This window comes from Vicugna pacos, chromosome 3 (assembly GCF_048564905.1).
Source record: "Vicugna pacos chromosome 3, VicPac4, whole genome shotgun sequence".
NCBI classification, from domain to species: Eukaryota; Metazoa; Chordata; class Mammalia; order Artiodactyla; family Camelidae; genus Vicugna; species Vicugna pacos.
In genome coordinates, this window is record NC_132989.1 from 61,197,958 (window position 1) to 61,225,466 (window position 27,509).

The window sequence follows — 27,509 nt, forward strand, 5'->3', positions numbered from 1 at the left end:
GCTCTACTGCTGATCATGCGTCCAACAGAGAACTACTTCTAGGTCCCTCTTGGACAGAATGCTCCATTAGGCATTCCACGGGCTCCCCCTTCCCAGCAGGCCTCTGCCCAGCCCCGTTGCCATAGATGGCCATCAGACATTTGGAATGACATCAGGAGATAATCTGAGCAGGCTCTGCCCAAAAGAATTCAAGCTAGCGGGAGACTGAAGATATCAATGTCTTCTTGGCTGACAACAGCATTCCAAAGGTCAAGCAGGGTGAAAAGAGGATAGATGGAGTTTCCAGTGCCTTTTCAACAACCAAGCAGCTAACAAGTATAAGGAAGCATCCCTCAGGGAGAGAATAAACAAATAAATACAGACAAAAGAAGCCCAAAAGTATCCCAGAGGCACCATCTTGTGAGAGGGAAATAAGGCAGCAGACAGCCATTGAGTCAGGAAATTTTAGGATTAAGGAAACCTCTATCTCTTAAAGGTAAAACTCACAAATAGCTCTCATGCAGAACGAATCTCTACCTCTCTGACAATCTACTTCTCCGACTTCTACGGTGATAGCCCACTATGGAACTTAACGGTGTAGAAGTACAACTCCTCGCAGGAGAGCAGAAATGGCTAACCTTCACTGCAGCTGACCGCTTTCCCACCTCTGGGCTTCACACTGAACAGCTCATTTAATCCTCATAACAAAGTTTTGAAGGTAGCACTTTATGTTCCACATTTTATTCATGAGGCAACGGAGGCAAAGGGAGGTTCGGTAACTCGTGTGTAATCATACAGTTACCATGGGATAGAGCCAACTGGCTTTTGGCCACATAGAGCCTCCCTAGTCAGGCTAGCGTTTTAGGTAGTCAGCTGTGGAAATATGTCCATGCTTCTAATACATATGAAAGCACTTGAAGAATTTCAAAGATTTTCTCTTTGGTTATCAGATTTCAGGGAGAATGGGAAGAACGCTTTCTACCATGAACCACATACAAATGGTAAATTAATAAGAGAAATAAAGATAATAATTCAAATATGCATCAGCTCAGGAGAAATTCAAGCTTTAAAAATCATTTTGTTTTAAAAGTATCATTCATAAGTACTCTTATCTGAACACTTAGTGGTCCTTCACTAAGGGTTAACTTAAAAGCTAATTATCATAAACTCCCAGAATTAACACCAATATATCACTTCCAAATAACAATAAGAAACACAGGGGATAGTCATGGCAAAATCAACCAACCAACCAAAGCACTGAAGTTAGAAAGTTTGTGCTTTGTTTCTAAATGTGTATGATATGTTCTGTTGCCTTACATGCCTCGAATAGTGTAATTTGCAATTACGCTTTGTTCATGTTATTAACGTTTCTGGTCAAATTCCACCCCAGTGATATCACTCTAAGACATAATCAATGTATCTGATACTATCGTCATCAAATTTGAGGAAGATTACGCTTTGTTAACAATTTTCACCTTATGTAACACCCTTCCTCTCTGACCTTAAGAGTGCAGTTAGCTGTTATTTTAAAAGGATAATTCCATTTCCTCAGAATTTTTTTTAGTACAAGTAAGCACAATGTTATGCCAATTAGTCTTTTTAAAAAGGCATTCTATGAATCTATGACATTACCAATAATACATTTTCAGTTTGGGAAACAGTGTTATTCCCCATACACCTTATTCTTTATTAAATGGAATTTCTCCCTGAAAGAATACTTAGAGATATTTTCTCTTCTAAGAGTACTTTTCTCTGAAATCTTCTGTCAGGTCACCTTTCTTTACAGTTAATTTGCCTTGCCAACCCCCAGCCACTGCCCAGGTCTGGCACAAAGAGTACAATACCCTGTCAGGTGACCTTACCTTCTTTCCAAATTTATGGCATGATTTGGGTTGCATCTATTAACTTCCCTTTTTTTGGTAAAAAATTAGTTGCGGTGTTAAGTGTTCCCTGAGACCTCTTTCAGCAGGAAGATACCAAAATTCTGACTTTAAAACCTTCCACATTACTACCAAGAAATACAAATGCAAAGAGGGTCCTAAAATTTGACCGGTATCATAAAACCAGTTATTCCTTTCTTTCTTTAACCAACATTCATTTAAAACTCTTGCAGCACATTCTGACAGAACTTTATGCAATGATGGAAACTTTCAACATCTAACAGTCAAATAAAGGTAGCCACTAGCCACCTGTAGCTACTGGGCACTTTAAAAGTGGCTAGTGTACCTGAGGGACTGATTTTAAATTTTATTTAATTTTAATTAACTTAAAGAACCACATACGGTCAGGGGCTACCACACTGGTAGCAGTTCATAGCTTCAAGAACACGACAATACAAACATTTTACCCTTTTGATTTATTCAGCACGTACTCTATCATGCCTTCCGAGCACTGATCCTCCCACCACGTTTTCGCTTCATAGAACTCCACAGACAGATCAAAAAACAGCACAGGCATTTCCATTTCGTGATGATAATTTTGCAAGAGATCCCAGAACTGTTCTTATGTGCTAACAAATACAGAGGCTTGGAAGGGGAAAGGAACTTTTTGATTTTTTTTTTTCCTGTGTTTTCTCCCCAGTACCCCGTTTCTCCTTGTAGTTTGTGGCCTTCCTCTAGCCAGAGCGCGCCCATCTCCAGCGGGGCACCTTAACTACTAGACTTTGTTGCTAGTTTTTTGAAATAACCCTGTGGACCCTGAGGGAGTTTGGACTTTAAAAAGACCCAGTTCGGGGACCCTGTCCTTTCCTATAGGTCGGCCAGGTGACAAGGCAGGCCGGCTGGCGCGGGACCTGCGCGAGGCCCCGTCGCTCTCCCAGGCTTGCAAAACGCTCGGAGCCCTCAGGGCAGCCCGTGCGGCCGGACGCAGACCGCGCGCCAGCGCTTTGTGCACGTGCGTGGGTGGGCTCGCTCCGTGCGTCGCTCGGCGTCGCTCCGCGCGCCCCTCCAGATCTGTGGGGTCCTCTTTCGTCAGCTGAGGGTAAATATCCCCAAGTTCCCCAAACCACACCAGCAGGGCAAGTCCCCCGACACCGCCCCCGCCCGTTACGGAAGCCCACCCACCGCCGCTGGCCCCTTCTCCATCCGTACCCCCCCCCCGGCCCGCCACGCGGCCTCTTCGCCCAGCAACCGGCCGTGTTCCCCCAAGCCGTGACTTCCCGGCTCTGGACACCACCCGGCACACGCCCGGCCGAGACAGCGCGGCCTCTCCTCCACGCGCCCAGGCCCAGCAGCCCCCCGAAGGGCCCCGAGCCCGCCTCCTCCTCGCCCGTGGCGCTCGCACGTGGCGCACTCACCCCCTAGAGCTGCCTCCGAGCTTTAGAAACGCTCCGGGGAGGGAGCCCCCGCCCCCTCAGCTCCGTCCGCGCGGGAAAGTGGGTTGGGGGAGACCGACCCAGAGAAGAATGTGTAGGTACCGAGAGCTGTGTTAGAGGGGAGGGCCGGCAATAATTGGCTGGCTCGGCGGCTGTTGCGCCTCTGCTGAACGCCTAGCCAGCGAGGATTCACTTTCCACACAAATCAACCTGAGGGATTGCTGCTGCCTACAGTCAATAACTCAGCGGAGTGAGCTGCTGAAACCGGAGGCGTTCCCGGGTCTGGGTCTTTAAAGGGGGCTGTCCGGACAGAATCCCAGCCTTCTGCTTCCCAGACAAAGAAGTGGGCACCAAAACGCAGGGTGACATTTTTCGCCCCTACCCCCACCCCTCTGAGTAAGGATCTTTTAAAATTAAAGGGCACACGCACACATAGAGGTATCTAGAAAAAATAGTTAAAAGGGGAAGTGTGAAAGTTCAATCTTTGAATTGAAGGTTCCTATGATATTTCAAGAAATGGAATAGAATCAATGTTCCGATGAATATTTAACAATTTTGTAAGTAAAAAGTAAAGTCCATGAAATGTGGCCATACATGTGGATACTTTTTAAAGAACTATACATTTGCAGGCAAATTAGTGATCAAGCCTTATTTGGGCATATTGATCCAGGAAAAGGAAGAAATGTATCATAATTTGTAGTGGCATTTTTAAAAGCCTTAACACCTATCAGACATTATTTCATGATGATTGCATTTCTGTACGATGAAAAGGCCCTGGGAGATGTGTATTATGATGCCTACTTAATAGACTGTAAAACCAAGCCGAGCTGGGAGAAAGGATTTACCAGGTGACCTGGTACTGACTCCCAAGTTGAGACTAACTCACTGTGGGCCTGAATCTGAAAGACAAAACTCAGCTAACACCCTTAAAATAAAAGTGACCAAAATTCTTCATTTCTCCTTGACTGTGAAGCAACTTAAAAATAAAAATAAATCTTAAGGATGACAACCCCAAAATAGAGGCTTTATAAATCTTAATGACTCTTGACTATGAAAAGTCTTCCTGCTAATACAAATGGGAAATAGATATTGACCATTATGGTCTGATATGTGTCAAGGCTGGGAGGACTAGACCCGTTCTAAAGCCAAAGAAAAGTTCATTTGTGTGCTCAAAGTCATTGAAAGCTGGTTTTAAACAGAGGCTAACACACAGGAGCACTTGTCTGTGCTCAGCACAGTAAAACACGGCTTGGAAGGATAAGGTATTATTGGTAATAGAATTCATTAACCGTACTGAATTCACATAACTAATCCCAAAGTATTTAAAGTTGGCCTTTAGGCAACATATAAAATAAGCCCTTTCAGCAACTTCAGTTGAAACTTCAGTATCCCAACTTGACAAATTTTATTAGCTTGGGATATGATGAATTTGACTTTCTTCCTTGTAATTCTTCATCAGATATTAAAATAAAGGTACAAAAATAAAGATAAATATAAGAGCTTTAGATACGAGCTAAAGGATGTGATTAAACCTTGGCTTGTAATAACAAATCCTTCTTATATGGCAGATTCTCAGTCACAAACAGTCCATGTGATGTACACTGTGCATGGACTAAAGCTGAACCTAAAGAATTTTTGAAATTTAGATTTGCCATTATTTACTTTAAAGGTTTATAAGTATTATCACAATTAATGATCATTTTAATTAATTTATATTTAATACCCATTTATTTGGTTTAAAATTAGAATTAACATTAATGGTACTTCAGATTAGAAGTTTTAGAAATAAATTAATCTGAATGTATTTTAATATCAACATTCTTAAAAAAAGTTTTTTAATTATGTACCTTGTTGTACTTATGCATTTTAAGGTGCCAAAGAAGAGTTGCAAACTGTGAAGTAACTTCTATGAAGAGATGAAGTAAAGAATGGAAGGCAAATGACGGACTGTATGTGTATGTGGTAAGTGCTTAACATGTGTTATTATCACCTACCACAAAGTTAATGCATAAAGGTGAAGCTGCCAAACTCTGTCATTAGGTATTTATAATGTAAACATGTATAAAAGTGATAAAATGTTGCATAACCATTATGTACTTTATTATAGAGCAGTACCATACCATTTTGCTTAAAACTCGCATCACCTTTCAGGGCCTACCTTTGCAAATCTGTTTTACAAATAATCCATTTCAGGAAAACTTGTGTGAGTCATCTCTACTGTAACTATAAAAAGAGATAACATTTTTTTCTGCTATTGGAATTTGTGTCTTACTACTTTTTATATCTGAACTTCTATGTTCAATTATCATGTGTGTGTTGAAAATATTCTAGCTGAAGAACAGATACTACTGTAGTTGAATAGTCTTGAGGGGTAGATTAATCTATAGACTTCCTTCATTTTAGGGTGGGTTGCTGTGGCAACCTCCTCAGCTTACTTTAGAATAATTTTTTAAAGCTCACTTCAAGAGCTACACCCAGCGTGGGCCAAGCTTAAAAGCAGGCAGACCCAGTGCACAGTGTTTTAGTAGATTGCTGATTTGATGTAGTGAAGTAGTAAGGAGTGGAGGGTGGAGCAAGATGATATGCAGCCCCAAAGAGAAATTCGAAATTAGCTTTCCTTTCCCTAGAGTTAAAATTCTGAGGATCATGCTCTTTGTAACTTCTGTGGCACTTTAGTTAAAATATATTGCTAAACAATTTGGGGGGGGATAAGTTAATATATATTTACAGGTTTAATAAAGCACTCATGATACTTATTTAATGAAGGAAATACTTGGTGATTGGGAAGGAAAACAGAGCTGGTTTAAATCATCAGTAATATGATCATCAGTCCCAGACATCATTTTCTCTTACAGGAAGTGTTCTCCCCCACTTTTTTAACAGGATAGGCTACTAGCTTTCAATTGGCTTAAAGGGTATAAAAATTTTCTACTTTCCAGTCATAGAACTGGAATAGATTGGAGAATTCACTTAACATATAAGCAAATTGAAGCCCACAAAGGACACACTCATTAGTTAAGTTCTAAATGAACTAGGGAATCCAGGCCTCCTAACACCTAGTACAAGCTACTTCCTACACTGGAAAATACTCTGATCCTAGCCAAGTACCATTAGGTGGCAAGGAACAGAATGATTTTGATTAAAAAAAAAAAGTTCAGAAGTATTTAAAGATGAACACAAAGCACATCTTGGATTAACCGCTTTGTAGATTACCAGTGAATAATTTTAAATCTCAGGTGACTTTCTATTGTGTATTTCTGCACAACCTCTTCTGTTCCACTTCGACTATAAAGGCTCATAAGGAGGAAACTAATGCTAATATTAACTTAGGTCACATATAATTACGAAGCTAAATCTCCTGGGAGGAATATCTTATATTTTAAAAGGCCAACTGTGGTACATTCCAGATCTAAATTATTTTCAAATTATCCACAATGTGGGGTTATACATACCTTTAAATGCTTGTACTATAACTGATAATTATGGGCTTGTTATAATGTTTATTATTAAATAATTCTTTAGAATGTTGAAAGGTTAAATAGTTTCTTTTTGAAGGAAAAAAATCTAAAACTGAAATGTATTGTAGTAAATAAAAATACTCTTTATTATCCATCAAAAATAGTACGGTTAAGAGTCATGTATTGAATATGTCTTTTTGCTCATGTAAAATAGACTGTTACAATTCATTAATTTCACACATTATGGCAATAAACTTAAATGTTCCTGCAAATGATTTGCTTTGTCAGGACATCTGTGAATCTGGAAAAAATTAATTTCTTTTTTACCACAATATATAGACATATCTTTAGTATTCAAAATGTTGATGCACCTTTAAATTTTTGGATTGTTTTTTAGAAGTTGTACCTTAAATGAAAACCTGATATAAATCATCTGTGCCATATTATTAAAATGAATTCATGGTAATAGTAAACTCACCAGATGAAAAACAAAACAGGCAAACAAATATATTGTAGATACTAATCTTCAAGAAATAATGGTATTTCATATGGTTTTTGCTTTGTGACAGTTGGCCATGCTCTCCTATAATAATAATAGCAAAAGATTCATAATGTCTGGGCTGATAGTCACAATGGTGATGAGCCAGAAGCCTGAAGATTATTCAGATCTAGTTGTACTGGCCTGAAAATCAACCTTCCCCTTGCAAGTGAAGCCTTCGGGCAGATGCTTAAATGTTGAGCCCATTCTTCTGAGAAACGCTACCCAGATTAAATAGCCCCTACAATGAAGCAGGAGCTGTTTGATTCACACTGCCCTCATGCATTAAAATAGTCTAGAGGCATAATGCAGAACTGAACAGGAAATGCAACTAGTCATTGAGTTAAACACATAGTGCTGAAAGAATTTTTTTTAAGTGAGGAAATATCTTTAATTAGCTAGATATTCCAGTATACTCGTATTGTCTGCACTTGTACAGTCAATATTTTTATTTCCCCAGTGTATTTTCTCTTCTTCCTTTCACAACATTAAAAATTTTAAATTTAGTTTAAATATTTTATATAATCTATAGTTCTACTGGCATGTAATCTTATTTTTTTCGTGGCTTGTTTACTAGTTGTTATATTTTATCTTTGGCTTTACTGGGCGTGGTGTAATTGGCTAGGGAGGGGAGGGGCTCAATCCCTAGTAGCCTTTCTTAAATCTTGACTATTAACCTTTTTTTGTAAGGAAAAGTATTTACTGTTCTTAAACCTTAGCATAAGTATCTTCCTTATCAGTCTCTATTGCTGCTTCCTGTGCAGCTGAAACTCTTCAGGATAAGTGAAGTCATCGGCTATCGGATAGGGAAGCCTAATGCATTTGGGAAGTTGGTTTGGTTTACATGTTAATGCCTTGGATAAAATCCAGTAAGGTGTGGAAGAGATATTGTGGGAGGAGGGAGGGGAAACTCTCCGAATAAGCTGCTGCCCGGGGAAATATTTCCAACCTGATTAGAAAGTTCATGGCCCCAAGATGAAGTCGAGATTTCATATACTGGTAATTCTTTTATTATTTTATACATTACTAACACTTGAAAAGCATTTCGGTTCACTTTCTTGCCCTCCAACCTCTCAGGGCCGAAAACCGCGTATTTTGAAGGGAAGGCGCGCTGGAATCGAGTGCTGCGGACACCGTAGTCTGGGGGTTTTAAGCGTGAATAACGGAGGAGCGCTCGGACGGGTGGAAGAATGAAGTGGTTAACGCGTCTCCAAACGCGGGGGAAAGTCATAAGAGCAACTGTTAGGGTCGCGCTCCTATTGGTCAGAGGAAAGATCCCGACTTTAGAAGGACTTTCCTGCTGGCTGGCTCGCAGCGTCCCCAGGGAGCGAGCGCGCCGCAGCCGAAGACTCGGTCCTCCGAGCGTCCTCGGCGGCGGCGCCGGGAGAGAGCAGGCAGCCGCCGCTCGCGGTGTTGTCTTCATTTCGAGCAATAAAGAATTGTCATTAGGTGTGCGTATGGCATTACCCCACCGTAAAACTAAAATTAGCAAAATGTCAGGAATGGAAAGATTGATTCACCAAGATGCAATTATCATTTAAAAGTGCTTGATTGAGGTACTGATGTTCAGTGATTTATTCTGCATACCATATACATAATTAAAGCAGTGTAGTGGAGTAATTTATCAATCTAGTTGAGACTGGAGGGGTGAGGAAGGAACTGCTGTATGTTTGTTTTATTAAAATGCTCCGAGGTCTAGTCCCGCCCCCCTTTTGCAAGAGTGAAACTGATGATTTCTCCAGCCCTCGAGGAGAGTCAACGGTTTGGGATTGTGAGGGAGATTGGAAAAGGCAGCGCGAGGCAAAGGCAAGGACAAAATAAAATAAAGGAAAAGAAGGCAAGAGGCACTTCATGGGACTTGCTGCTTAGAACCCCCAGCCGTGTGCTCCGTTTTCTCTACCACCCCCGCCTCCCCTCCCAATATCCTTCCACTCCCCCCGCCCCCCGCCTTTTTTACGCGATGTTTCAAAGGCTGTGAGCGGCTCTCCTTTTCCCATTCGTCTTCTGTCACTTCCTTCCTGGACGCAGTTTTCTGGACGAGTCTGGTTACTTTTAATCCGGCGGGCCGCTGAGAGCCACTTTCTCCTCCTCCTCCTCTTCCCCTTCCTCCTCCTCCTGCTGCTGCTGCTGCTGCTGCTGCTCCGAGCGGCCTCGGCGCGCGCGAATGCGCGGCCCCGAGCGCGCCTCCCCCGCGCGCGCTCCTTCCGCGCGCGCGCACACACATCGTCTCCAGCTCTCTGCTTGCTCTGCTCGCAGTCAGACACTTGAGCACACGCGTACACCCAGACATCTTCGGGCTGCTATTGGATTGACTTTGAAGGTTCTGTGTGGGTCGCCGAGGCTGCATGTTTGAATCAGGTGGAGAAGCACTTCAAGGCTGGACGAAGTAAAGATTCTTGTTATTTTTTTCTCTCTCTCTCTTAAGAAAGGAAAATATCCCAAGGACTAATCTGATCGGTTCTTCCTTCATGTAAGTACCTCTGACATTTCTCCAGGAAATAGAAATAGCCGGGGTATTGTCTCTGAAATCTGCATCAGTTATATTCCACTGCACCGAATCTATCCCTGTGCCTTTTTGGAGGCTGAAGTTAAGGCTTGCTGGCCATTCTTTTCTTAGATTCCGTGATTTCCTTGTGTTTTGCTAAAAGTAACTTTTTTGATAGTCTTTTCTGTTTGCCATCAGTTATTGAAATCACTCCTGACTAGTTCTTGTCACACTAGTGTGTTTAAAGTTTCATGAAGTTAGTTCACATCATTAGCATGTTATGGTGGAGCGTGTGGAGCCTGTGGATTTTAATATTTCACAGAATGTTCTGTGACCTTGAAGTACATGCCTTAAGATTTAGCTGTTAGTTCACTATGCAAAGATGCTTCTGTGAGTCCCACCAAAGACTGATTATTTGCTTTGGGTTATGCTTCTGAGCCACTAAATCTTGGGATTAGTTTGAGCTAAAGCATGGCTGTCTGTCAGAGTATACCTTTGTGCATCTCCTTCCTTTACCAAAGTGCTGGCTTGAGAGAGGGCTTCTTAACTGGTGTGGACAAAAAGTAATACCCTGGCCATGGTAGTCTATACATTTCACTGTTCTTGTTGGGATTTCAGTATATGCACTGCTGTTCAGATCGAGTCAAATACATAACTGTTTAAAAACAAACAAGGTTAAGTCACTTCAGTTGCCTTCTCTTTGGACTTTGGATGAAAGTTACCAAACTCAGTGATAAAGTTTGGCACAAATGAAGTATATATAGACACGGCACACTGTTTATTGTTTTATGAAATATTATGCAAGTATTAAAGTTGAATACTAGTGTTATCTCCTTCTCAGAATACGGCTATTCATTCTTAAAGGAAATTGTATGTCTGAAACACGTATGACTGTTCTAGGTCCAGTAGTTATCACTTTGGGGGAAAAGCTCTTTTTCTTCCCATTTTAAGAATGTGTGTCTTTTGTGTTAAATACCTTTATATGTAAATGCTGACAGTATAATAAGTAGAATCAGGCTCTCTGCCAGTTCTTTAACCGGTCCTCAGTGGAGAATTGCTTTGACATGAAGTGCGTTTTACTATTGTGCATCTGATACTAACTCTAATAGTAACCGTCTTGTGAAATGGTTAGTGCGTGCATATGTTTTCTAAGTGTTATAAAGGAACCCTGGCTACCTCATTATACCAGTCAAAGAGAGTGACCAGCCTCTTTTTCACTGGCACCTTGCAGTGGAATTGTGGTTGCAGAGTAAAGATGTTTATGTAGAGCATAATAACTCCAGTCCCTAGAGACTTGGTAGGACGTGGAAATGTGACCACCTGTGAACCCCATTTAACCTCTGTATTGCATACTAATTTTAGCTTTAAAGAGATTAACAATCTCCAAGTTGAAACTACATCTTGTTTAATTTTTAAAATGATGTCAGTTTGGTCCAGTCTCTGAAAATGTTCAATATGTACCAATGTGGCACAAGCAGTTTCGGTTAAATATAATGCAGTTAATAAACCATATTATTGTCTTCCAGTATATGCATGAAGTTATTTATTAAATTAAAAGGGGTAGTTCTAAAGCAAGTGTCAGAACTTGACAGGTAAAATGACATGTACCTATCTAATGTCTTATCTAAAGAGGGAAAAAAAACCTCTAAAATCAAATACCTCATTCTATTTGTAGGAAGATATATTTGGCTATATATTAGACTACTAACTCAATTCTAAAAGTTTTCCTCAAAACACATTTTAAACTCAATGTTTGTTTAACATATGGTCCTCTAGTCAAGTTAAGGAGACAATAGCTGGCAGTTACGTTTACTTTAGGTTTTTACTAAACTTTAGAAAATCTACTGTTTTTTCTAATGTGATTCACACAACTTTGGAGTATTTGTAGCATATTTTCCATACTTCTTACTAAAGACAGTATTTTACCTCATTCATTAGACTATTTACAGTCTGATTGCTGTGTATGTATGTGGAATATAGTGAAAGACAGTATTAAAGATGTAACTTTTAGTAAATATTAATTTATTTCTTATGTTTAAATAACAAATGAGCCTTCAGAATAAAAAGCCAATTTTCCGACTTTCCTGAGCTGTTCATACTTTAAAAGTATGCAATTATATATATTAACTTTTCAGAACAAAAATATATTGATATTAAATATATAAAATTTAAATAACAAGAACCTTGCTGAACCTTGTCTCTTTTCTTCTTTGTAAACATATTCAGTTTTCAAAATTTAGGGTAAATGATTCATTCCATTAGGGAAAAGGGCTACCTAATGATTCAAAATTGAATCCTGAAAAAGCATCATGTTTTATATTTTTCAGATTTCTCTGAGTTTCTTCTCTGACCCTCACTTTACCAAATCAATAAATTGCATAACACTAAACACTACAACCATATCTTTCCCATAAGTGATTTATTGTATTTAAACTTCTCTAAAAAAAAACTGAGCTAAATAACTCCTTGGCATATGTTAACATTATATTTCAAAACTTTCTTCTGTTTATTGTAGTATATTTTGTGGTTTTATTTCCCAACTCTTGTGTGGTATACTTTGAGTCTCTGAAATCTCAGAAAGTGATAAAAATGGGGAAATATCTGTGCAGCAACACTTGTGCTACATAATGACAAAAAAAATAGTTATTAAACAGAGAACCCTGGCTTCAGGGACATGATTCAAAACAATGTGGAAGAATTTTGTATGCAGTTAAGGATCACAGAGTAGACTTTAAAGAGATTATTAATAAAGTTCTACTTTTTTTTTTCTCTAAGCACATCCTCTTAAGAGAACACCACACAAATTAATATCTAAAAGTTACAAAAATGCACATATTCATTTTATGAATACAGTGATTGCCTGGACACAATGAGAAGATTTAATCACTGGTGCTCAGTCTGTGTGCTGTATGTGGAGGGTTGGGTGATTAAGATCCCCGTTCTCAGCACTGTACCTTAATCTCATGGGCGCGTGGACTGCCCTGCACTCAGTAAAGCCTGACTGTTCACCGAGATCTGTCATCTTTAGGAAATCAAACCAGATTACAGAGGCAATTCACAAAACCAGGAGCGACAACAGAGTCTGTGCACCTTACAAAAGGCGGATTACGCAGTTCACATGTTATTTTGATAGGTCAAAGATAAAAGCTGATTGTTGAGGAATGGCAAGACACTCCAATTTCAAATGATTGCTAGATAAGTATACCACGACCCTGTTGCTTCCTCATTATGAAGAGCCATTCAAACAGTAGAAAACTCAGTTTTCAAATGACAGGCTTTCAATAATGACATAAGAGAAAACATCTCCCTTTTATATATGTCTTCCTTGCTTGTATTTTAAGTTCCATCACTTCTTTATGAACAGATATCTAGTTCTGGCTGCTTATATGAAGCAGTTATTATTATAAGGCTTAATTGCAGTAGACATTTTCAGAGGCGTTGTAGAGAGCGCAAAACAGAATTTGCCAGAAATAAAACATACACTCATAGTATTGAGTAACCGAGCAGAAAATGCACAGTAGTCAATAACCATTATGTTATTCTGTTACCAAATAGGTTCTTCGTAAAAATGTGGAATTCCTTAGTTAATGAATCCATACGTTTGAAATATATCTTGATAGATGTTTACTGGTCAGATTATATCTATTTCATGAATGTTTTGTAAAGGTCATTCTTTACAACAAAATATGAAGTTTTCAGAGTTTATTTCAGAGAATAAAGTTTTGGTTTACATAATAACATTTTGAAAACCCCAACTTCTTACATATCCAACTCTACAGTAATTTCTTGCTTCTTTAAATATTGAAGTCCTTTTTTCACCCAACTGATGCCTCCTAGTGTTTCGCACAATAAAACACTAATGAGTCACCCATAATGTAAACATTGCATTTTCATTGCCTACATCTTCTGTGATACATAAAATTAATATTTATGTGTTTAATTTTCTGTGCATTATTATAGTGAGATAGGAAATTCCAGTGAATGAAATGTTTCATCTGAGTAGATTTGTGGCACACACTTGCAGGGTTTCTTTGACCATAACAATATCTTACTAAGTTTTAATAAGTTTATTACCTTAAGCTCCAGTTCATATATTCACTGTTTATATTCCCTCTTATTCCAAGTGGAAAACACAGGCAGAGTAGCAGAGCTTCCATTTTGTAGGCCTGGAAAATACGTAGCTGAGTTCATCCGCAAAAGCCTGACCAACAAATTGCGAAGGGACTAACCGTTTCATTTAAACACTGAAATATCTCAAAAGAGATAGAAAATTTCGCCTACTCTGTGTCTTCACATTTGCAAATTTCTGTGCAAAAGTGGAATAAAAAAAGAGGATTTAGCAAAATAAAAAGTAAAGATAAATGTACAGATTCCCACAAATGTGGATTGTATCACTTTATTAGAAAATCACAATAAAAAAGCTTGCTTTGGCAGCATAGTATTCTACCTAATAGAAGGAAAGCTTGTTGGAAAAACTTCTTATGACCAGCAAGTTGTCGAGGTCGAGGTCGAAGTCAGTGGATACCAACTCTGGTGTGAGTTTTCTGTCATTAGATGGTGAGTGTAGACTTTCAATGCTTTCCCACTTAAATGATTTCAGACAACTTTCTGATTCTACTTACAAAAAATAGAGACTTTAGTTTCTGAATATTTATTCTTTAAAATGTCTATGAAAGGCAGAAGGCTTTCCCCAATGGGTCTGAAATTCAAAAGATGCACCTTAAAGCCTGTAACATTTATGGGCCTCCTCCTGAGTTGCCATACCACACACAAGTGCACAAAAACACTCACAGATTGCTTCTAACACAAGTGTTCTGAGCGTCCAGGCATAGACCCTAGACTGAGGCTGAACTGAGCATAGTTCATTTCCCTTACCTGTGTATGCGTCTCTTAGTTTTCCTGATTCAAAACATGTGCATTTTAACGATATTTGCCTCCCATTTAAGATTTTTCTAATCTGGTCAATAATACAGTGTTATTACAATTCTGTGCATGTTGGACACATTTCAAAGAATGTTAGGGGGTGTGTTCCTTTCGTTCTAGGAAGCAAACATGTAGAAAGGGGTGGACCTTTCCCACAAGAGCCACATTTCTTCCCTTGGAGAATTGAAGCAAATATGCAGTATGTAAGTGAATAACAGCATGAGAAAGAAAATAATTTCTAATGGTCTGCTATAGTTAGTGAGCAAAGGAAACTGTCAGGTTTTTCCTAAAAGTGGTTCCTATTGATAACCTTTCTCACACTGAATGCTGAAAAAAGTCTTTGAGAATTTTGTAATTTTAATATTACTTAACTTCTATAAAGTGCACTACAACTAATTTTGCTCAAAACAAGAATTCAGTAGTAACTATTTTATAGATGTATTGAGGCATAAAGAAATCAAGAGAGCTAAAAGCACCCATTCCCTACCTTTCTTAAGAAGTAGATAGCTTCGGTGTTCTTACACTAGTTTTTGTCCGTGCAGGAAAAATAAAGAAAATTCTATAACAAAGAATACCATTGTAGAAAAATAAGATTATAAAAAAGATTATCCAATATAGCATTATCTTAAATTTCTTTGGTATTATTTTAACATTAACTACAAAAAGGAAAGTTATATTCCTAATAAATATGGAAATTGTATGATACCTGTTTTGTACGTGTTTTTGGGTTTGAGGTGATAACATGAGTAGCATTCATTTGTCATCTTAATGCACGTTGTCATTATATTGCCTGAGTTAAATCTCTGTGTTTATTTTAAAAATACAGCCAGTGTAAACAAACTTCAAAGTATGCATGAAGATAATCTTTTGAGGACATTATAAAGGAAATCAGTGACATTACAAGAGATTAAAAACAGCAAACCTATTACAGGCAGAATTCTGCAGGAATCATTACTCTTAAATAATGCAGACATTATAGAGACTTTATTAATTCTTAATGTTGTAAATTTGCAACGACTGGAGCAATGTTGTTCTTCTTGCAAGTGGTCGCAATTCATGTAGAATGACAGTGCCGATCTTCTAGCAATAATTTAATTGAAGTACCTTAAACTTGTTTTCAGAGACTGGAGAAACTGATCTCTGAAGCAGTCCCTGGTGAGAACCTGCTTTTTACAAATAGTATCCTGAGTGTGGTCTGGTTTTCCTCTTGTATCTTGTTGTCATAGATAAGATGCACATGAAGAATTCATATAAATTGTTCTCGGAAATAATAACCAATGGATATGGTCTTTTGATAGAATGCAAAGTGTTTTTTTTTAAACAGCTAACAACTACCTCTCTTTTTCACACCTCTGTAATTCTTTCAGCAAGTTAGAATGATAGCAAGAGAATGCGTCTTCCCCCGAACCCTGAAGATAGGCAGCTTTGGCTTAGATATGCTTATTTAATTGCAAAATTGGAAAATAGATTCACTAATGTAAATAAGTGGGGACAGACAAGGGAATTAGTCTACTACTTAATAGAGTAAACATGACTTTTTTTAACCTTCTAATTAATTGTTGACCATTGCATGAGGTATACAACTAAGGCTTATTATGGAAAGCTGGTAATATTGCTTAATATCATAGGAGAGATTGGGATTTCTGTAAAGTAATTTTGAAAATGTGATTATTTAGCAGAAATATTCACTGGAGCATTTCATTTTTAGAAATCATGGTCACACAAGGAAGCCTTTATAGGACCGACTACCTAATTGCAGACAAAAATCTCTTTAATGAATGAACACACACACAGAAGAACGCATACTTTAAAAATATAATAGCCCTATATTTTTCAATTTTTTTGCCACATTCTTTATATCTGAACAGAATGTGCATGTCTAAGCAGATGTTTTAAGTTATATCCTTCATGTAGGTGAGCCTGTAAGTGTACCATTTAACTTAAATGGTTTTGTGGGAAGGTAGTTTGAGGAGTTTAAAAAGGAGAAAAAAAAAACCCTCCAGTTACTATAGTTTCAGCTCTTTCTTTTTAAAAACAGTAATTACACTCAGGATAAAGAAAGAAAAATAAACTCTTTTAATTCTTGGTAACATCCACAGTTTCTGAGGCAGCGCTCTGGTGTATTTTTATTTCTGAGCATGCAGGGCAGGTACTGGCAGCACAGCTACAAAATGAAAACTTCCTGGCTGCAGACCAGATACAGTGCACAGTGCCACATCAGAAACTTCCCCTCTTCTGTCTCCGAGTGATTTCAGCCCGAAGTCATGTCCTTTTTTCCCCTTGCGTAGGCTCAGGACCGGAGGGCCTTCTTCCTGGGCAGTCGCTTTGGGAAAGGAAAAGCATAACGTTTCCCTTCTTCAACTTGAAAACTCTGCTTCTTAAATCACTGAGACCTTAGCTGCAAAGTGGATTCAGTATGTTTCCTTTTTCTTCCCATATAGCCGTTTAGAATGCATAAAACAATAGGTATACGATACAAAATGAGCCCTCTTCCCCACCCCCCTCCTCCAGCACATGCAGGCCCAATCAGATGTCTGTACTTTATTGTTTTGCAGAGAAAAATGTAATGGTTTCTTCCCATTGAAGCCCGTGCATTATATTCCAAATATGTTAGGTCATTTTGTGATGCAAATTAACGTTGAGTGGTTTTTGTACTTGTCTCGGGAAATAGCAATGTTCCACCACACTATGTGGCACTACAGTAATTTTTTTATTGATAAACATTCACACTTTAAATGATTACTAGGTCAAAATACAAAGGAAATATGGCTCTAGGTTTCAGATTTGGTTTACGCTTTTCATTTGAAAGATATGGTGTAAGTAATGCAGTTATTATCCCCATGCAGAATAGATCAACTTCTAAATATCTGCATTGATATTCTTTGCATTTGAAGACATAGTCTGAAAACTTGTACTTCTTCTTATAAAGTTAAAAAAAAAAGTGTTAAAACCAGTCTTTAATTACTAGTTACATTTTCAGTCGTTACCAATGTGATTGTTAAAATTTCTATTAAAAAATAATTCCTAGCTGCCATGACTCTTTTCAGTCAGTAGTAGAATTCTTATTTGTGTGAGGTGTAATCAAATTATTGCTAGCACACGTTTCTAAAACTAGCCTTCTCTTGTAGAAATGTATTAAATGGGAGCCTTAAGTGCAAAGTGTTACTGCGTAATATTTGTTCCAACTTTATTTTTAAACTAAATTATTGATTTAACAGTATACAAATAGCATATAAATGTTAGTGTATTCATTAGCCCACCAAACCAATTATTAATTGCCTACATAAAATTTACCAGGTCAAAACAATGGTTAAATGTAACTTAATTTTATTTCTTCTTAAACTAAGATAGATTGAAAAATTGATTTTAATTATGTTTATGTATCAAGCAACTATTTTTCTGTGAATGCAAATGTTTCCTAATAAAGTGTTAAGAAATTAACAGAACATAGATCTTAAAAGGTAAAAGGTAGCTCAGAGGAGTATGATCACAATGGCCTATTCTTGCCTTAGGTGTTATGAGCAAGAGCCCTACTCCTGGAACACTTTCAAGGCCCATTAGCAAGAGGAAAAAATGTTAAATTTTTTTTGCATATATTAATATACATAGGAGTCAGTAATTTTTTGACATTTATTTCTTACAAAATTAGACATTCTGTTTAAAAATTCAGATTCGACCTTTAAAACTATGCTTTTATTTAGGATATGGTAGGAGACTTCTTTATCTTCTTGGAATTCTCCTGAACTGTAGGATAATTTGAATCATCACCACTTCAAAAATATTGTTAGACACATTTGTAAAGTTTCAGTTGTTTAATATGTATACTGGAAAAATTTTTAATAGAAAATGAACTGTTTTATATTATAAAATTATGCCTGATTAAAACGTGAACCTCTTGGAGTTTCCTGAAGTAGATAATTCTCTAGGCAAGAAATTTAAAAAATTTTAAACTGTTAATCAGTAAATGACCACGTACTTTTTTAAGTTGCCTGATTCCCATTCACATCTGAAGAGCCTTAGTAAATTGTTGGATGATCTTTAAGTAAAGGTTTTGTGGTCCAGAAAGTAGATCTTTCTACCCTTCTTCTGTTGCATTTAATATAAATATGTTAAAAAGGTATGAATCCAGACCTAGTTTCATTAGGATTATTTTTCTTAACAATATGAAGATGAACAAACATGGCTATTAAAAATAAAAAAGTGTATCCTTTGGTTGATTTCTAAGTATTTATCAAAAGACCACTTAGAGTCTGTCTAGGTTATAGGTTAAGGAAATAACTTCGACTACCTTTTTCTTTTCTTTCACCTTTGAGTTTTTCTCCCCTTACATAAACCAAAAAGAAAATCTCATGATGACATTAATTAATAGCTTAGCAAAGGGCCAGATAAAATACTCAATCCCATTGCTTGTTTCCATATGGCCCTTTGGTTGAAATGAATGCACAACGTCCCTTCTAGAACTATGTGAGCTTTCTTGAGTTAGTGTGAGCACTATGTGATTTTTTTTGCCTTCTCTCATTTTTTAGCTTCAAAAATCAACGAATTCTTGACTTTACCCTTCTTTTTCCCCAAATTTTTATTGGTTTTGGATTCTCTCCTGTGTTCTCTTCTTGCTTCAGAATATTTGGTATTGTGAGAAATCAAGTGCACTTTTAACTTGTTTTGACTACACATGTGAGATCATAGAATTGTTTCAGGTGTTAACTTATCTCCTTACTCTTGAGAGCTTGATGTGGTTCATCACAGCCCAATGCCATGTCATGAAAGAGCTCTAGACACTGATTTTGAAGCAGCGAAAACTACAGAATATCTTTATAAGGAACTGCCAACAGCTTTCGAGTCAGTGGCTGGTCCATCCATAGCAAAAATGCACAGCATTATGAAGTCTCAGGAGATGGGACAGTTGTTGGACTAGATGAAGCAGATTATGGCTTTGATTGTATTTGGTGCATTCTTGGGCCAAATCTCCAAGGGGTGTGTGTGTGTGCGCGCGCGCGCGTGTGTGTAAAGGGAGAGATGAGAGGGGAAGAGCAGAGACTTAAGAGACAAAAAGCCTGAGAGGATGTGGATGAATGCAAGACAAAGAGAAAATCAGTTCTCTTGATTTGCAAGCATAAAGAGTTTGAAGACCACATTGCCATATTAATATCATTTCTTTAATTATACGTATGTGTGCTATTAGACAAACAGGCCCATAAGCAATAGAAAGTAATGTTTAAGAGCAAAGGCCAAACTGAGTTCAAAATCCAGCCTTCCATTTACTGGTTAGTGGCTTTAGGTAGGTAATTTAACCATCAGAAAGCCTTGGTTTCAGAATCTGTAAAATGGGTGTGATAATACCACCCACTTTTAGAGTTATTGTAAGGATTAAACAGGATAATACGTATAAAAACCAATGTAAGTGGTAAGTAATTAGTAAATTATTATAATAGCACTACACTGTATTTTAATTATTTTATCTTCCTGCCAGTGATGATCCCTTAGAAATCCTTGGTGGAATAATTATTTTGAACTTTCTTTTTCAATAGTGCTTTCATACCATTAAAATTGGGTCACTTTCGGGGCAAGTCTCTAATTCTGATGTTATGTTGGGTCAATGCTAATGATCGCTAGGTACAGTATACTCCAAGAAAAGCAAAATCTTTCACAGATCAGATGTTATTAAATATCACGCTATTTTTAGAACCAGAAATAGAACCAAAGAAACAAAATAATTTCATCTATGAGTTTTAAAAGTCTTTTATTGAAAGTTCTGAATTCCAGATAGATTCTTGCTTTTTAGTTTTAATAAAAGTTCAGTTTGGAGGAAGTGTTTGAGGTACACAGAGTTATTATGTGGTTTTAATAGTGAAAACAGCCTCAGTAAGAATTCTAAACTTTTTTTCCTTAGCATTACCCACTTTGAAGGATATATTAGTATTCTTTGTTTTTCTTATTGTGCAGTTTTGATTGTATGTGAACATAAATTATGAAGAATGAATGTCATTTTACTTATCTTTCCATTTCTTCATACTCTTGCATGTAATTGGTATACTATAGATATTTGTTGAATAAATTAATTATATTGACTTGTAAAGAGAAAATACATTTTTCATTGGAATAGTTTAAAAAAACTAAATGGCACTCCTGCCATCCATTATTTCCCCAGATTTGAGGGATTGTTCATTTTAATTATAGTTTATCAACTTTGAGATGAAGAACAAATGAACTTATCTTAATTTGAGTATTTTTCTTTATGTGAGAAGAAATACAAAGTAGTCTAGAAAATGCAGAATTTTACGTGAGGATTACACAAATAAGCGAATTTAGGTAAGATGTGGATGAAAGTAGGAATATATCTGGTCTCAGAGTCTATTTACCACATTTTTGTTCAGATTTTACATTTATGTAATTTCTCAAAGAAATTCGTATTTTGGATGACAGGTAGTGTCTATGAGGCTGCCCCTTTTAGACAGCCTGTGGAGTTGCAACCACTTGAAATTATTCTCATGCTCTTGAATAACTCCCCTCCGGTGTGTACCTCGCATTTCAGCTTTCTTTTCCAGCCCTGATTTAATGCTTGGCTGAAGAGTGTTCAGTGCAAGGAATACTTGCAGAGTGGACTTCCCTATGGTAAAACAGCATGGACAGCTCCCAACACTGCAATCAAGGATGCCTCTAAAAGCTTTAATTTAAAAATAATAATAATAATAATAAGTCTGCATGAAGATGATGGAGCCCTCTAAGGCACATGGGCTTAGAGAATTATTCCCATCTGCAACCCCCTCCCCCTGCTTAGTAGCCCTTTCCAGGGTTATGATTACTGGAAAATGGCTGTTAATCACCAGATTTTTTTTTTTGACTGCAGCTGCTTCAGTCAGACTACTAATCTATTAAACAACTTCGTCTCCAGTTTAAAATTTGTATTGTATACTGTATAGAATAAATTTTCATTGTAATCAGAGCATCCAAGAGAACTTCCTGATATGATTTATAGAAGCACATTTGTTTTTATGTATGGACCTCTGGTGCTACTGAGCCAACTGTTTAAACAATACTGTGGTTGATCAGCATAAAATCAAATATTGTAGCACTATTGAGTGCAAGCAGCATTTACAATAGTCACATTTGCAGAATATTTGAATTGTGGCATCTCTAGCACTTGACAATATAATAGCCACATAATTCAAAACTTAACCCAGATATTTAAAATTTGACTTGAACCTGAAATGGTTTTTAGAAGTTTAGATTCTCATACCAGACTGTGGTAGAGTGGTTTGGCCTCTTTTTCTACCCTAATGCTTATTATATTTGCCATAATTTGAAGAAATAGTCCAAAACCTGAATCAATATTTAGTGCTGGGAGAGGACAAAACAGCTCTGATTTACAAAGACCCTTTTAAAACACATTCTTGTATGTAAAATTGACAGGCTACAAGAGGTGCTTGGATGAAGTTCATCATGTTGGAAAGAATGTTTCAATTAAAGTTGAGCACTTTCTCTTCCAGGTCTTTTTTTCTCCATTTTTTATTTGCTGTGCCAAGGTATCCATGTGCGTTTTTCCACTGTCATCTGGCTCATTCCCAGCAGATGCACACAATCTGTTCTGCTGTCACTAACAGGGTTCGGTTTATGAAAAGAATGTGTCAGAACATGCCACTATAGTCACTTTTACAGGTTTTTTTTTAAGAGTAACTGAGAATATATGCATTGCCCTAGTTTTATTGTACTCAGCCTTTAAGAGATTTCTAAGAAACCTTTATAATATTCGTAGACCAAAAGCTTTCTTCCAAACATACTTTTGACCAAATATTTGCTTTCTATTAAAAATAAAATTTTAGAAGTTCACAAAACATCTTTAATGATGAACTGAATGTATTGTATTTAAATGTAAGAGTAGATTTTTATAGGAATGTTTAAAATAAACCCAAGATTTTTATGAAAAATAATTTTCAATTATAAAATTTACTTCATAATCATTAAATACATATCTCCTACTGAAAACAAACCTGCTTTCCTACTCAAATCAAGGCTTTATTTTAAAAAATAATTGTGATATACTACTTAGCATCAATTATTTGACTTGATCGATAATATTGGTTTCCTTAAGTCTTCGACTGACATCATTACATTAAATCAAAAGCAGTTAAACTATCAAATTCATCCTTATTCTGTATAAAGACATTTGATAAATTGTACTGTCAAATCATATAACATTTTTCTTTTGTAGTTGTTCACATTTTAAAAGCATAATAGGTAAATAATTCTGAGTTTAATTTTTATTTATTAAGGTGTCTCTATGCCTATTAAATATTCTGAATAAAAATTCAGTTTTTAGTTGTTTTCTTCATAGAAAACAATTTCTCTGGCTTTATACGAATTATTTAAAAAGTGAGCATTAGAAATGTGGAAGTAATGAGCTTAATAATGTAGTAGATTGTGAAGTTTAAGCATGTATAGTAAGTACATACTGCATAACATATGCACATACAAATAAATAATGGACACATTTGCATTTTGTATACAGGTTATGGTATTTAAGTATCTCCCGGAATAGAAGATTTTTAAATGTACTTAAGTGCTAATTTTAGATTTTTAAAATGATTTTTGATATGAAGAACGACTCAAAGTCCAGAAAAACTGAACATTTTTCATCAAAGTTATAATTCACATGAACTAAAAATGAAGATTCAGAAACTATTAATGGATGACCACTTATACAAATTAAGCATTAATTATATATATTTAAATAGGAAAACGAATTATTAGATTTCTGCATAAGGAAAATTTGTGAAGTACATTTTAAAATGTAATTTATGTCAGAAATTTTTCTGATTATGAAACTGATATATCGTCACATAGACAACTCAGGCAATACATATAAAGAGACATTTTTGAAACAACTTTGCAAATTTAAGCAAGAAAATAATTTTCTTAAAGCTCATTGGTTCTGTTGTCACATCATATGGATGAATTGCTAAATTATCTTTCTAGAATTGTATCAAATGATTGTTATAGTTTTTGTTACTTTTTTTAAAGTTTCAAGAAATAATGATGACTCTTGTCTAATATTCATCTATAAGGGATTAATTTTCAGAACCTTTAAAAAGTGACTGCCATTAAAAAAAAGTTGATATAGAAAGAGGAATCCTTGTCCATTAAATTTCAAACATAGCAATGTATACTTGTCCATTGTAAGTTGATTTTGTAATGTTTTTGATGATGTGAACAGGGCATATATATTTGAGATGAATGACAAAGGTCAGTTCTGGAGTTCACTTTTTCTTGCCCATGTTTTAATTTATTCATGACACTATGTGTCAGATAACTTTACTTTTAACTAGTCTGTATGGACTTGAATTGTTTAGTTTTTGGTAATCCTGAATATTTGCACTTGGGATAAAAAGGCTATTCTACACCAAGAATCATGGTGGTGAACTGAAAAGAATGTTTGGTAGAACCCCATAAGATATCAGAGCCTCTTACTCTTCCCCTCAAGCCATCGGCAGTGGAACTGGGGGAGAATGACCATAGTGCATTACAAGATGGTAGACCTGACCTTACTAAGTGACTACTGCTGGTATTGGAGGAGGAGTCACAAGGACTGGAGAACAACCAGAGTCTTTTCAAATTCGCTACAATTTGAATATACATGAGATCATCTCAAGACAAAACTCCATAGGCAAACTTAATTACACTTGTCCTGAATGACTAGTCTTTAAAATCCTCTATTTATCACTCAGAGTGTAAATACAATCCAAAATTTCATTGGGCGGTGCGGGGAAGGGCTTACTCCTCTACGTGAGATTTTCGGAATTTAAAGAACATTTGCCTGTATGGTTTGCCCTGTGAAATACTTTTAAATACCAGATCTTCTAAAAAGATAGTCTTACTTATTTAATAATACCTTACAAAGAAATGATCACATTTTTTTTCCAGTTTTATTTTTTTTAATTAAGAGAAAAGTAGTTTTGGAGCTTGAAATTTTCCTGGGGCCACTTTATCTCAGAAATACTTGTTTTGAATTTTGCCAGTTGCCTCAATTTCCGACATGGGTACCTCCCTGCTTTGTGGTTGGGAGGTAATTCTTTCTTCACATTTGCTTAGTCATAAGTCTTTTTGGAGCAAAGAAAGATTATTTTTGTGAAACTGTCCCCAAAATATGTATTATTCATAGACAAGAAACCCATCAAAGAGTCTCACTGCACTGGTAATGATAGGTTGGACTGCAGTGACCAGAAGGCTCACCACTCAGCTTTCTTTAGGGAACTTAAAGACAGTTGTAGCCTTTTTCCATCTGGATCAACATATGTTGACCAGTTGGTTTTCAATGCTTGCTGGCTTGGTGGCGGGAAGTAAGACTGATCTTCTATAAATAGAATTGATACTTTCAACTATGACTTAGGAATTCCACTTTTACTTTTATTCAGCATCACTACTCAGTATCTCTCTAATAATTCTAGTAACTTTTATGATGTGTAAAAAGCTTGTATTATTAACTTGAAAGCATTATTAATTACAGCTATTCTTAAATAGTAACAATCACAGCTAACTTTTTTTGAGAGCTTACTTTCTATTTGAACATCGTCTAAGGGCTTGAGGCTTTACAAGCATTAACTTATTTATTCTTCAAGACCAAGCATATAGGCACTGTTACTATTCCCATTTTACAGATGAAGAAACTGAGACAAAAGTAATTTAAGCAGCTTGCCTTAAAGTTATCCACTTTGTTAATAGCAGAGCTGAAACTTCAACCTGATAGTCAGTCTCCAGAGTCCACGCACTTACCAACTAAGCCGAAATCTCAAATACGCTGTCTCAGCAGTGAGATAAGAAAAAGGAAATAACTCAACTATAGAAACAATTTGGTGTGGTATCTTGGGGAAGAGTGTTCAGTAGCCCCAGAATGACATGTTTATAACCATGTTTATGTGATATGTTAGTATGGTTTTTAAAGAGAAGCGAATTAATTCTTAGTCTATGATACAGTTCCATATTGTTAACCTGGAGGGGAAAAATATGTATTTTATCAGCTATTTGATAGATTTTCTTTTCACAAGAAATATCTTATTACTATTGTGAAAACAGATTTACCAGTTATAATGTTAGCTTTAATTGAAATGTGAACATCTAGTTTTATGTCATCTCCATCTAGTGACTTCCAGTTTGTTTCTCACTTTTTAAGCTCTCTTAATTTTTTATCCTTTACTTGCAGGAGTCACAGTAATTTATAGAGTTAAACTTTTAATTCTTAATTATTTAAGAATATAAGCTGTATGACAGAATCTATGCATGGATAGTAAATGGATTTCAGGAGTTATTCAGTTAATTTAACTAGTGCAAGTGGCTATCTTAGACAATTTTAATTCTAGAACACTTTTTAATTTTCTCTCTTTGTAGCTAAAAATGGAAAAAAACCGAACGTTAAAAGCAGAGATAAATTTGAAACAGTGACAAGTTAGAACAACTTGCATTGTATTTGAAAACTAGGAAATGTTATATCAAGTTTATTCATCAACTAAATGGCTTTTATTTGATGAATGGCTTTTAGTTTCTAACTGAGTATTTCTGAGTTCAGTAAAAGGCCTTTTGGAAAAGAAAAGGGATCACATTTAGAATTTTTACTTTGAGAGATAATATGAACTTTCTTTCTTCTAATAAATAGTTTTCATGTTTTTTCATAAAAGCATTACTGTGCTCTTGGCTAAAAGTGAGGACAGAGAAGCTGGTCAGAGGTCAAACGGAATGCAGATACTTCTGAATTACCAAGTGTACACACATCACACTTCAAAATTAATAACTACCATATCTTTAAGTCATGGATTCCTTGACAAATTTCCACAGTGAATCTTAGTAACTACATTTGGTTCCACTTTATTTCACTTATTGAAGAGAATCAAATGCTTATTTGGATTACCATGCAAACACCAAAATAATCTGTGTTCTATGTATTTAAAAATGCCTTTATTAGAAATGTGACTGGAAGATTTGGGAATTAGACATACAATTTGGAATTAATTGGTTACAGTGATAAATGGCCTCCATGTCACTTTGCGGTGCCTGCTGGCGGGAGGAGTTTTGTGAGCTTTATGCAATATTAAAGTGCTGCTAGTAATGCTCAGTATTCATTCCTCCCTTTCAAACAAAACCACTGAGGCTAGTTAATCTGCTTCCTTGTGTAATTTTGACTACAGTTGTTTGAAATTCTTCTTTGGAACCTTCCAACTGTAAAGCACACTCTTAAGACTCCGTAAAACACCAGATTTATATTTAGTATCCAAAGACAGGAACAATAATTCTAAATATACAGAAAACAGGTATTCATTATAATGACCTAGATTACCCAGAGACTTAGGGAGGAAGTCATAGCTGTTAGCTAACTCTATAAAAGATAATTACATAAAGTTATTAGTAATATTTCTGGAAAAGGATTGTGATGTAGTTGATACTGCATTTTAAAAGCCTTTTCAAAAATTTTAATCATCAAAGGACTAAAATCTAAACTAACAATTTCTCACTTAGAGAATCCATTCAGAAACGGTGAGCTATTATTGATCTTGGGTATATGCTAAGTGACAGGGTCATAGGTATAAAGCATTGAGAGTCCTTCATACTGTTAGTTTAGTGCAGTGTTCTCGAGCCTGGCTATATGGGAGCTTTTCAAAAATGCTCATGCCCGTGCACCTCCAGATTTGGATTTAATCGGCCAGCCCTCTTGACATTGCTGTTTCTCAAAGCTGCCTGGATGATTTTAATGTGAAGCCTGGGTGAGAACCACTGTTTAGAAGAAGATAAATGTGAATTTTGAACTCCATGCATTCTGGAAGTTAAAGA

At 36.4% G+C, this 27,509-nt stretch overlaps 1 protein-coding gene across 14 annotated transcripts in view; it reads left to right on the top strand.

Moving 5' to 3' along the window:
• Window positions 1-2,879: 2,879 nt before the first annotated feature.
• The window catches only part of MEF2C (myocyte enhancer factor 2C), a 148,333-nt gene continuing 123,703 nt past the window's right edge, over window positions 2,880-27,509 (top strand). For 7 of the 14 annotated variants that reach the window (XM_031674113.2, XM_031674136.2, XM_031674116.2 and 4 more), the window contains exon 1: window positions 9,339-9,758. The gene's annotated coding sequence lies outside the window, so the exon portion shown is untranslated. Of the gene's footprint in view, window positions 2,959-3,498; window positions 3,689-5,163; window positions 5,255-9,018; window positions 9,126-9,338; window positions 9,759-27,509 lie in introns of those variants that run through there. The other 7 variants (XM_072958411.1, XM_072958418.1, XM_072958412.1 and 4 more) reach the window with 4 other exon arrangements.